This window comes from Pteropus vampyrus, unplaced genomic scaffold, assembly GCF_000151845.1.
Source record: "Pteropus vampyrus isolate Shadow unplaced genomic scaffold, Pvam_2.0 Scaffold227, whole genome shotgun sequence".
Taxonomy (NCBI): Eukaryota; Metazoa; Chordata; class Mammalia; order Chiroptera; family Pteropodidae; genus Pteropus; species Pteropus vampyrus.
In genome coordinates this window covers 457,021-468,082 of record NW_011889008.1, presented here as the reverse complement: position 1 = coordinate 468,082, position 11,062 = coordinate 457,021, and the positions used below count along the sequence as shown (strand labels likewise).

At 52.5% G+C, this 11,062-nt stretch overlaps 1 long non-coding RNA gene across 1 annotated transcript; it reads right to left on the bottom strand.

Annotated features, from left to right (window-relative positions):
* Window positions 1–2,691: 2,691 nt before the first annotated feature.
* LOC111728766 lies at window positions 2,692–11,055 on the bottom strand. Its single transcript, XR_002775942.1, has 4 exons — window positions 6,024–11,055; window positions 5,135–5,259; window positions 4,840–5,011; window positions 2,692–4,104 (listed from the first exon to the last, which is right to left on the bottom strand). It is a non-coding gene; the product is annotated as an uncharacterized LOC111728766 (long non-coding RNA).
* Window positions 11,056–11,062: the final 7 nt, after the last annotated feature.

Sequence of the window (11,062 nt, the reverse complement as noted above, 5' to 3'; positions counted from 1 at the left end):
CAGGTCTGTGCCCTCCCGGCTGACGTGCAGTCCCGTGGGTCAGTGGGGGGCAGAGGGTGGGCTCCCGCAGGGGCCACTAGGGCAAGGCTGCTGCTTCCATACTGAATCACTGCAAGTGAAAGCGTCGAGGAATTTCCTTGTTCAGCTTTATACATTAAAGAAGAAATAAAGCTGCGCTGTCAAAAAGGTAAAACTCCTTGAATTGTGCTGAATCTTTTCACGTAAAAAGCATCCATGGAAGTTGTTACAGATAGTAGGGTGTCTCAATCAGCTGAAGCACCAGGAGAAAGCAGCAGACACATTTCTGGGGTCACTGTGTCAGCCAGTACACTCAAGACACGGCCGCAGGGAACGGAGTGAACTACGTTTATGAGCAGGGTTAAAGGAAGCCAGCACTTGCCACAGCAATGAGTGGTCAGAACCCAGAGGCCTGAGGGCGGTCCCCGGACAGGGAGGTCTGAGGCCGATGGTGTGGGCACCAAACGAGCTGAGGCTTTCCTTAGCGAACCTCACAGAAAGGACTCGACCCACGCCGGGCAGGGAAGAGCCAAGGGCCACCCCAGCCGCTCTCCCCTGCGCCTCCAAGCTCCTTTGCCAGGCCTCCCATTGCATGCTCAGCCCTCTTGCCTTCTAGCTTCTTGTTGGTTTTACAGAACAGGAAGGTAGAGGGTCTGGAAGGCACACAGGACAACCAGAACCAAAGGAACAGCCATGACCCCAGATACATGTCCACAGCTGCCAAAGGCAGCAAGGGAGGTTGAGGGTGAGGGAGGACCTGAAGTGAAGGCCTGGGCAAAGCCAGCTGGCAGGGATTTCTGCAGCATCGGTGACCCACCCAGCAGGGCACAATGGACAGGCAGGCCCTGGCTGAACATCAAGACGGATGGGCAGTGGCCCCCGGTGAGGCTCCCTGAAATGCACTCGCTGTGCTTTACTGTGAGCCTGAATCACCGCCACAGCGGCAAAGAAGGTGTCTGAGCTGGACAGATCCGGGCGTGCAGGTACAGGTACAGGTACAGATACAGACACAGACAAAAGGTGGCCGCTGGAGATCTCTCCAAGCAGCACATTTCATCAGGGCCACAGTGCAGGACTCAGTGAAACCAGATCTGAGAACTGATGTCAGAGAGCCTTGCTGGTGAGTATGGACGGACCTGGACAGGCCCAAACCTGGAGAAAACTTATGTTCCTCTGAACACATCCAAAAGACTCCGGTGTGGGAAAGCTCAGCCGGGTAGACAAGGTCATCCACAGCTGCTGGGCAGACTTTCTCCAGCCCCCTTAATGATGCTTGTTTAATCTTCGGACCAAGTGGCCTTGAGGGCAGGGAAGGAGACTATGCCTAGGCTCTGACAACGTGGACGCCTTTCCCCCACACCAAGCCTGCCCTGGCTGTGACGCCTGTTTCCATGGATTTAGTGGCCAACGGTAAAGCCCAATACTGGCTGTGGGGCAGAGAGGGCCGCCAGTCACCTGATGGAGGTGGGGGGCGGTCACTGATCCTTTCTCTGCAGGAGACCTGCGAGGCCACTTTGGAATAAACCCTAGTTCCAGACCAGGAGTCATTTGCTTTCCTTCAGAAGCCCCACTGCCACTGCAGCCTACACAACGCCGCCCCTGGCCAAACCGCGTGCTTTACAGGGGCAGCACCGAGCAACAGGCATTTGCTCGGGCGAAACTACTTTTCTTCGCGTTCTCGCCACCCAGAGGAAAGGGATTTAGAGCCTGTTCCCGCGAAACTGCGGTTACAGGAGCAAAGCGAGCGAGCACCTGGCACTACCAATCGCGTACGAAGACGCCCTGATTTTCGGCCCCTGTCAGCCTTGCAGGCAGCAGCCTTGACTCCTCCCGCACCCCCAGCGCCTCGCGATTGGGGCCCACCGTCACGGCCCCGTTCACGTCTGCGGCGAAGGAAGGAGCAGACGGCGTGACAGACGCCCTGCCGCGGCCCCCACTGTTTTAGGACCGACTGAGATGCTCCCGGGGCGCGAGGCCGGACGCAGGCAGCGGCCGTCACGTGGGCGGCCGGTCACGTGCTCGTGCGTACAGCCGTGTCACGGCGTCTGCGCGCTGTCGCCCCGCCCCCGCTGGAGCGCGCACGTTCGCGCCTGCGCACCTGGAGACGCGGGGGTGACGAGCGCGCGGTCGCGTTCCCGGGGGGCGCGCGGGTGGGATCTGAGGATTCCGGCGACAGTTGACGTCACGGTATCCACTATCCGCGGGCCGCGCTGATTCGCACCCGATTTTACCACCAGGCCCGTGCGGCCTGCGGCCCCGCGTTCCCCGCCCTGTCCTTGCGCTGTCCCCGGGCCCAGGAGCAGGGGCTCCAACGTCCCCCCCCATGTCTGTCCGCCATCATGCTCGGAGTCAGGGAGGCCCCGGCCCAGCTCAGGATGGCTGGGGCCCCAACTCGTGCAATTTGGAGCGTCCTCTTTAAGGAAGAGGATACAAAATTAGATGGCGCGTGCGAATGCTGATTGGAGTAAGAAAAGTAATCACAGCGAGCGGCGAATTATGCAAAGCTGACCAATACTACAGACTTCATACAATTAATGCAATATTTCACTGATTAGCTGCCCAGAACACCTCTAACGTATCTTTTTTTTTTTTTTTTTTTTTGCGTGAAGATTTAGTTGACTCTTGATATGGTAATGATTTGGTAGAACTGTTTTTATAGAGTGAAAGATGTCAGTTGGTCAAATTTTTCTTTTATTAAAAGGTTAGAAAAGGTGGTCGGCTTTGCATTCTTAGTAGTAATGCAACGCACACTTTTAGGCTTGCTATCCCATTTGGCCAAACCTCTCCTGTGAGAGCCGAAGGACTTCGGGTGTTTCCGGTGTCTGGATGCAGGGCGGGGTCTTAAACCCGCTGTGGCCTGAGAGCCGCTTATTAGCTTTATATCATTGTCGATTGCAGTATTTCATATCAAGTCTGGAAGAAATGGAAATCACTTTCTGCGTTTATGACTCACTCATCAGATCGCGTGCATTACTTGCGTCCACGGTCCTTTGAGGAGCCCGCTGTGTTTTTGTGTGATTTGTGTGTGCCCAGATAACCGTGGTATTGTGCTCTGTGGAGAGTTTGTGATTTTTGAGCGTTCTAAAGACCGTCATAAGTCGTGTCCGTCTGGTTGAAAAGCGTGTGCAAGCGAAACTACAGGCAGCGTGCGGGCGTGGAGTGGGCTAAGCACCATCACGTAGCAGTGTTCCTATCAGAAAATAATTCTCTCAAAGTCTTTTGAGAAGCATCTCTTTGGTCCGTTGCATGTTATAGTTGATTCTCTGTAAATGGGATCACAATTTTGAACTAATGAATTTTTCGCTGAACAGTGTTGGGAGAATACATACAGGCATGATGAAGCCTCAGTGCTCCCTGAAGTCAACAGGCTTCAAAAATCAGGGGGTCGGGGCCACCCCGCTGCGTCCCACCGACTGGAGGCCCTGTGGGTTTCCTTTCCGTTACCACCATCTTCCTGCTTTGCTTTTCCTTCTGCTTTTTTGCTTCCTGTTTCGGTGCGTCCTGATCCTTGTACTGTCTTTCAACTCTGTGTTGTCATTTTCATTACCCTTGTTTTCTTAGCTATCATGATTCTTTTCCTTCATGATTTTCACCATTAGTGCTTTTAATTCCACTTTTAATTGACATTTCAAAATTTCTACCAGACTTTTTTTTTTTTTTTTTATTCTTCCAGTTTCTGGTCACGTTTGAATTTTGGTATGATCAATAATTCCAAAAAAAGTATACAAAGTTAATGTGACCTTAAGGCAAACACAAGTGCAACTCAAATTTTAACAGTGCCTCTGTGTAGTCCTAGCCCACGATTGTATAATAAAATAATCATATGCCACATACACTGACGTACTTGAGAGTGTAAAGCTTTGTCACTGAAACGTGTTTTCCTTTCAGGCCATTTTGCTGTGTCATTACCAATGTGAGTGTTATTTCTTCTGAAACTCCCAGACTTTGTCAGGATGAGATGCTTCAGGTATGCGAAGACTCGATCTGAAATGCCCAGCTGCGAAGACGTGACCTCTCGCGTCTTGTGTCTGCTAGTGGTGCAGCTGCAGGCGCGTGCCCCACAAGCACCGGCGTTCTGAGAAACTGCTGTAAGGGAGAATCGTTTGCTGTGACGAGATGGGCTCTTGTGTGGACTGTGTCCCTACATGAGCATGCTCCCATCTGGCCAGCATTCGGGGACACAGTCCCTTTGTTCAGTTGGGACATCCGATGTCGGGGGAGTTTGGCACAGATTGTGTGCCGGTTCACAGTATTTCAAAGCTTATTTTCCTACCACGTGCTCCTGGCGTCTGGGGCTGGAGGACAGACCCCCTTGGGACAAGCCCTAGCCAGGCGAGTGCCCAGGCTGTGGCCAGGCACAACTGGGCTGAAGGGACTGCAGAACGCATCATGCACCCCCACACCCTCTTCCGTGTATCTCCAAGTCCACTCCAGTGCCACCCCCAAGGGGTAGGGTGGGAGGAAGGTAGACATAGCCCTGCTCGGGTGCCCTGGAACTGGCCTCAGAGCTTCCCAGCCAGCCCACGTCAGCCAAGGGACCAGCCCCAGCCAGGGGCTGCGCCTCCCATCATCACAAGTCTCAATGGTCACCCGTGGTGGCTGGGGGAATCAAGGACTTAGCGTGTGTGAAGTGCCCACAACAGCATCGGGGACTAAGGGTGGCCGAAGTGGCCTCGCGTTGTGAGTGGCAGCAGTAGCAACAGGAGCCATAGACTGCTCCTGCTGACTGGTCCCTGGAGGCCTGGGTCCTCCTCCCGACCTGCCCCCCGCCCCACATTTCTTTATCAAGTAGGCCTGTGATTTGACAAACACATGAAATACCTGCTACCTGCCTGATGCTGCGGAGATGCTGAGGCAGGAACACGGGTAGCTGCGGCCACAACCCGCCTCTGAGCGCGGAATGTTGGGTCAAAGAGAACATTTCATCCCAGAATCCTGGGTGGCAGCGAGTTTATGGTTACCTGGGTTTATTTACACTGTAGGATTTGTGTTTCTGTAAAGAAGAAAAGTAGAAATATGAAATTTATAACTTACTACTATAGAGCTTACATCCAAGATGATGTGTTTTGAATTTACAGTACTGCTTAACGGCAGGGCCATGCTTTAATGAACATACCTTATATTTTCTCGGAAAGCTTGGCCAAAATAAGAATATTTGTCTCCACCTGATGCAGAGGTAGAACTCCAGGTCTCTGCAGCCAAAGCATTTACTCGCGGGAGAGCGAGGAGGTGAGTACACACCTGAAAAGGTACAGAAAGTAAACAGCAATGCGGGGAAGGCAACGAGAAGCATCACGAGGCAAGAAGTTATTGAATGTCACATAACTGCTACGCACCCGAGCTGGAGAGTCCTGGGCCCTGGAGGGACAGCCACGGGGTTGCCACAGCGAGGGGGTACTTTATGCAAGACCAGGGCACTGGGTGGATGGGGAGGAGGGGGAACCTGGGTGTGGGCAGATGTCCACGCAAAGGTAGACCATGGAATGGATGACGGTGGCCGTCGTGTGGGGCGTGGCAGAGGCAGGGGCGTCATGCTCTCGGCTCTGGAGGGAGCCGTGGGGAGAAGTGGGGGACAGGGAACAGGGCCTGGCTCGCATCCGGTAGATACCGACGAGCCAAATTATGAAACATAGTTTTGTCGTCTTAAAACCACAGGACTTGACCACACGTCGTCCGTGTTATTTTGTTAAATGAAACCAGTTGGAGTGCTGGATTTCACTCTCAATTTCGTTTCTTAAAGAGCATGACATTTCCCAGCTACCGGAACACCCCGCTTTGTTGTGCGTGGCGCTGCTCGGCACCGGGAGCCTCACTGTTGCCTCTCCCGGTCATGCTGCTCTCTGTGCCCTCTGCTGCCAGGTAACACGCGGGCAGTCAGAGCATGTGTCACCTGCAGGCGTATGGTGGGGACAGCCTGAGCCAACATCCAGACAGTCCCCAGAACGTAGCTGGCGTGCAGGGAAACACTGCGCGCATTGTAAATAAACGGCGCATTCTGATAGCACCTTCGCCGCAGGACCGCCCGACACAGACACTGCGGCTGTGGGGCCCAGCATGGCTCTCGCCTTCTAGAAGCTGTGTCCTCAAACCGGGAGCGTCGCAGGGTAGCCTAGAGTCTCCTTGGAGTGGCGCTTAGGGCGGAAGGGCCGCCCCAGAGCAGCCTGTGCGTGGCCCACTAGTGGGTGAGGGGACCGAGGTGCAGACGGGCGGTGTGTCCTCAGCCACAGCAGTCGGCAGGGGGAGGGCCGGGGGCAGAGGGGTGCCGAGACTGCTGCCCGGTTTGCCCTTCCATCTGACTTTGCCACCGGCCACCTAGCCATGCAGCAGGACCGCTGGAGAGGTGGGCGAGCTGTTTGATGACACTGCAGATGGCGCCCTGCCTGACCTCTGCCTGCGTGGGAAAACCAGGGCCATACTTGTGAGTTCTCGTTTCTTCTTTTGGTTCTGTTGGCGTGTCCTTCGAACCGCCCCTCTCGTGACAGTCCCTCACTAGGACTCCTGGTCTGGCGTGGATGTTGCCGCATCCTTATGATTGGGACGTGCACGGCGTCTCTTCTCCTTTCTTGTACTTGCAGCTCATCTTGGTTACGGACCGAGGGTGCGTTTGGGAAACTCGGGAGTTAGGGTGTTTTCTCCATCAGCCTAAAGTCCGGCTTCAGATCGTCGTGCTCTGCAGTTCACATTCGACGTAGTGACTGAGCAGGCGGCTCTAATCTACCGCCTCGCTGCTCGGTATTTGTTCCATCTGAGCTTTATTCCTTCTCGCCTCCTCTTGGCTTGTTCACGTATTGTTAACATTCCACTTTATGTCTTCTATGCTACTTTTTTTATATATATCATATTTTTATACTGATTTATGATAGTGGTCGATCTAGAAGTTACAGTATGTACCCTTCGCGTATCACAGTCCACTTTGAAGTAACATAATATCACTTCATCCACCACTAAGAACCTTAACACAGCGAGACAGTGTCGACTCCCTACCTGCTCCTGCCCTTCTGCTCTTCTGGTCATGTTCTGTATTTCTGCAGGTCGCACTGTCCAGTTCGGTAGCCATTCCTTAAACGTGGCTGTTTAAGTATAAAGTTAAACTAATTACAATTAAATAGTTTTAAAATTCAGCCCCTCAGGCAGGCGCTCTGTGTAGAGAACATCCCTGGTATCGCAGGAAATCGTGTGGGACAGCGGTTGCGCTAAAACTTACAACACGTTATTTTCAAATTAACTTCAAGCATTCGTTCAATAATTTTCTGAAGCCATTATCTTAAATGCCTTTCACAGTTGCCCGCACAGTTCACGCGGGATTCCGCTTCGGAGTGTTTTTCCCTGGCCTGAAGGGCCTCCTGCAGTCCTTGCGAAGGCCAAGTCTCCTGGTGACGAACGCTTTTCAGCTTCTGTTTATCTGGGAACACCGTTCATCACCTTAATTTTCGAAGGGCATTTTTGTTAGGTGTTGGGTTCTGGCCTCGGCGACTTCCGTTTTACTTTCGGCTTTTCACAGACATCATTTCTTTGTCTTCTGGCGTCCGTTGCTTTTGATCAGGAGTCAGGGGTCATTCTTACGGCAGTTTCCCAGAACTTGCTATGTCTGTTTTTTCCTTTGTCCTCTTTAAGGACTTTTTACTTTCGGGTTTCAGCAAATATGCCTCCATGTGTTTTTCTTTGAATGTGTCCTCTTTGGGGTTTGCTAAACTTTTTGGATCTGTGGTTGGTGTGTTCTCATCAATTTGTAAAATTCTCGCATGTCTTCTCTTTAGATATTTCTTCTGCTTCATTTTCTTTTCCCTTCCCTTCGAAAGTCCAGTTTTAGGTACGTGAGACATTTTGATCCTGTCCCAGAGGGCTCTAATGTTCTTTTCCATTGTCTTTTTCTCTCGTCATTTTTCTCTGCGTTTTGATTCAGATGATTTCTGTCGATGAGACTTTAAGTTGAAAAACCCTCCCTTCAGCTGCATCCAGTCTGGTGTTCAGCAAATCCAGTAAATTCTGCATCTGAGAGACTTTAGTTTTTTGTTCCTGGTGTGTATTGTATCCCTCTGCCCCAGGGTGTGGCCTTTCTGGCATCTCAGCTGACCTTGGGTTGCTCTTCCCTTTACTCCAGTGTCTCTCACTGCTGAGACCTCTGCAGTCTCTGTCCAGCTGTCATGCAGTGCTGTTAACCAGAGATGCTCAAAGAATGTAGCCAAGTTGCTGTCATCAAACTTCCTCTAGTCATGCTTATTTATGTGCACACAATTATGGAAAAATAGGCAGAATACTGATCCTGTAACCCTGCCTCTAGTAATTCTCATCACTGGACATAAGAACTGTCAGGAAAAAAAGTCCCAGGCATATTAGGAGATAAGTCTCCAATATAATTCAACTTTTTAATCGAAACTTGCACATATTTATGCTGCTTCAATCAATTATGTGTTAATAATAGTTGTAATACTAATTCAACTGAGGAGGAACGTTTTTAACCTGAGAATTATGTTCACAGGAAATTGCCAATTAATCCCCCCATAAATAATAGAGTAATCAATAAATTATGTTCAAGAGTCAAAACTCACTGTATGTAGAAGAAAATTTGTGAGGGAATTGGAATGGAAGAGTTTGGGAGAAAAGGACTTAACAGAACATGTTGTTTGTGTGTTTGTGTGATAGTGGGTTTCAAATCGCAGTGACATTGAGGCTCCACTGGAGACATTTAAGGAATGATGTCATGGTTTCATTTTAAAAGTCAATATTTATAATATTTGGGAAATTACATCCTTGCAACTATTTAAACATGATAAAAATTTTGCTCTTAAATGTGGAGGGTTGACAAGTGTTCCCCAAAGTAGTTAACTGGCCACTCACGCAGGAAGCTTTGAGGCGCGTGCGGGCCCAGCCACCCTTCCTGTAGCCTGGGTCATTGCGGGAGAGGCTCCCTGCTTCCAGTTTTGTCCCATACAGCAGACAGGCTCATCTTTTCAGGAGTTATGCGGGACCATTCACCTCACCTGACACGCCTGGTGGTTTCCCATTTCACTTAATGCGACGGGCATATTCCTGCCTTGGGGCCATTGTCCTTGCTCTTTGCCCAGATGTCACTCTGGCCCCTGGCCACACGTCTCCTCCTCCTCTGGCCTTCCTGCCCCTCTCTCGGACCCCTCACCCCACGTTAGCACACGTGCTGTGTATTTATTCCCATGTGGCTGTGGGTCCTCCAGCCAGATAAGCACCGAAGGTGCCCCGTGGCCAGGCTCTCCGCCCTCTTCCCGCACCTGCATCTGGCGTGTGCCGGATGCTCAGCACACAGCTCCTGGGGGAAACAGCAAACCCGTGTAAAACTTGGGTCTGGGGTCCCTTCTGTCTGCATCCAGCTCCCCGAGGTAAAGAGCAGTGATGCTGTCTGCCTTGTGAGCAGCTTCTGGTGCAGCTCCAGAAGGTCTCGCGGCAGCCATGGCTGCCCGTTTGCTCACTGCTGTGTGTCCAGTCTGGCCTGCACCTGGCGTACAGTGGATGCGCACTGAGGTCTCGGAACGGTGGGAGCCCAGCGCGAGCCCCGCCTGCCTGCCTGTCCCAGCCCTCAGTGACTCCTGTCCTCAGAACCGTGCCGTCCTTACGTCCTTACGTCCTACTGCGCAGGGCCCGGCATCGCCTGTCATTTTATCCCGGTGCCTTGCGTCTACCCAGAGAGGATAGAGCTGAGATACACTGGTGCAACGCCATAAGCTCGCCCTCTTTATGTCTGCGGGCCGGGCTCCCTGCACCTGGCGGACGCTCTGTGTTGGTGAAAACACTTGAAAAGTAGGCGAACACTTCCTGTAGCCTCCTATTAGTCTGGTGACAGCGGACGACACGTGCTCCGAACACCAATCATTTATTGCAGTGACGCTTCCGAAAGCCAGGTAGAGTGGTGAATGTGCCAGGCTGTGAGCACTAGGTGTGAAGCCAGGGCACAGAGCACTAGGCCTGGGACAACACTCCATGGCCACTCTGTCAGCAGTGGCTTCAGTGGCTTGGGAACATTCATCAGGCTTGATTATTTGCTCTTTCTATCAACAGACTGTGTTTTTTTAAATGATTTCCTCACCATTTTCATACTTGTCTCAACACCACCAGAAACCTCCCCGACATATCAATGAGTGTTTAATGAAACTACTGTATTTTTTTCTGATTAGGATGTTCTGCTATACTTAACGGTTCAAAGCAGTTTGAACCCCTAGGAATTAGTACTATAATCGCAAACACATTTATGGCAATTAATTCATGTAAATGTTACATGCGGAGGGACACATTAACTTCCATTTCCTTTAGAACGAGATTTTACACACGCACGCATGCGCACATGCACGGCTGCCCCAACCGCCTCCCGCCTGGGGCTCTGCTCAGCAAGCTCCTGCCCCAGACGTGTACGTCCCTGCTCCGTGGAGGCCCAGCTTCCTCTCAAGTCCTTCCACTCACACTGAACTTCTATACCTAAACGATGTCTTTCAGTTCTAATTGTTCTTCGCTGTTATCAGCAAATAATAGAGCACCGGGCTGGTCCCCAGTCCTGTCGCCCAGCCGCGCGTCGCAGAAGTGTGACAGCTCCTCGTGGTCCTCACGACAGTCCCTCATGTGGACCGCATGGTCCACGGTGCCTCCTGTAGCCGAGGCTGAAAGGTGCAGCTCGTTGTAGTTTAGGTTTTGCGACGACCCCTGGGAGCCCACGCTGTCACTGCTGGGACTGACCTTCCCCCGGTCGTTCGCGTTTTGCAAGCCGCACGGCGTCCGGATCCTGACCCGGCGCGTCTCCTCCACGGGAGGCGCGTTTCGCACGGAGGGCGCCCGCTGGCCGGGCAGTGGGTGCTGCGCTCCGGGCCGCAGCGCGTCCGCGGGGGTTCCGCCCATCACGAAACACCGAGCCCGTGCCACCGCGTAACCGTTTCACTGCGGTGGAAACCGACAGTGCTGAGCCTGGCGGTGCTGGGTGCTTAGCGAGGGCAGGTCCAGCTCCCAGGCTGCGGGTGACCGCAGAGGCCCAGCGCGCTGCCGCCCGCGGCCGTCTGCGGGCGTCTGCGGGCTCGTGCGGCCCGAG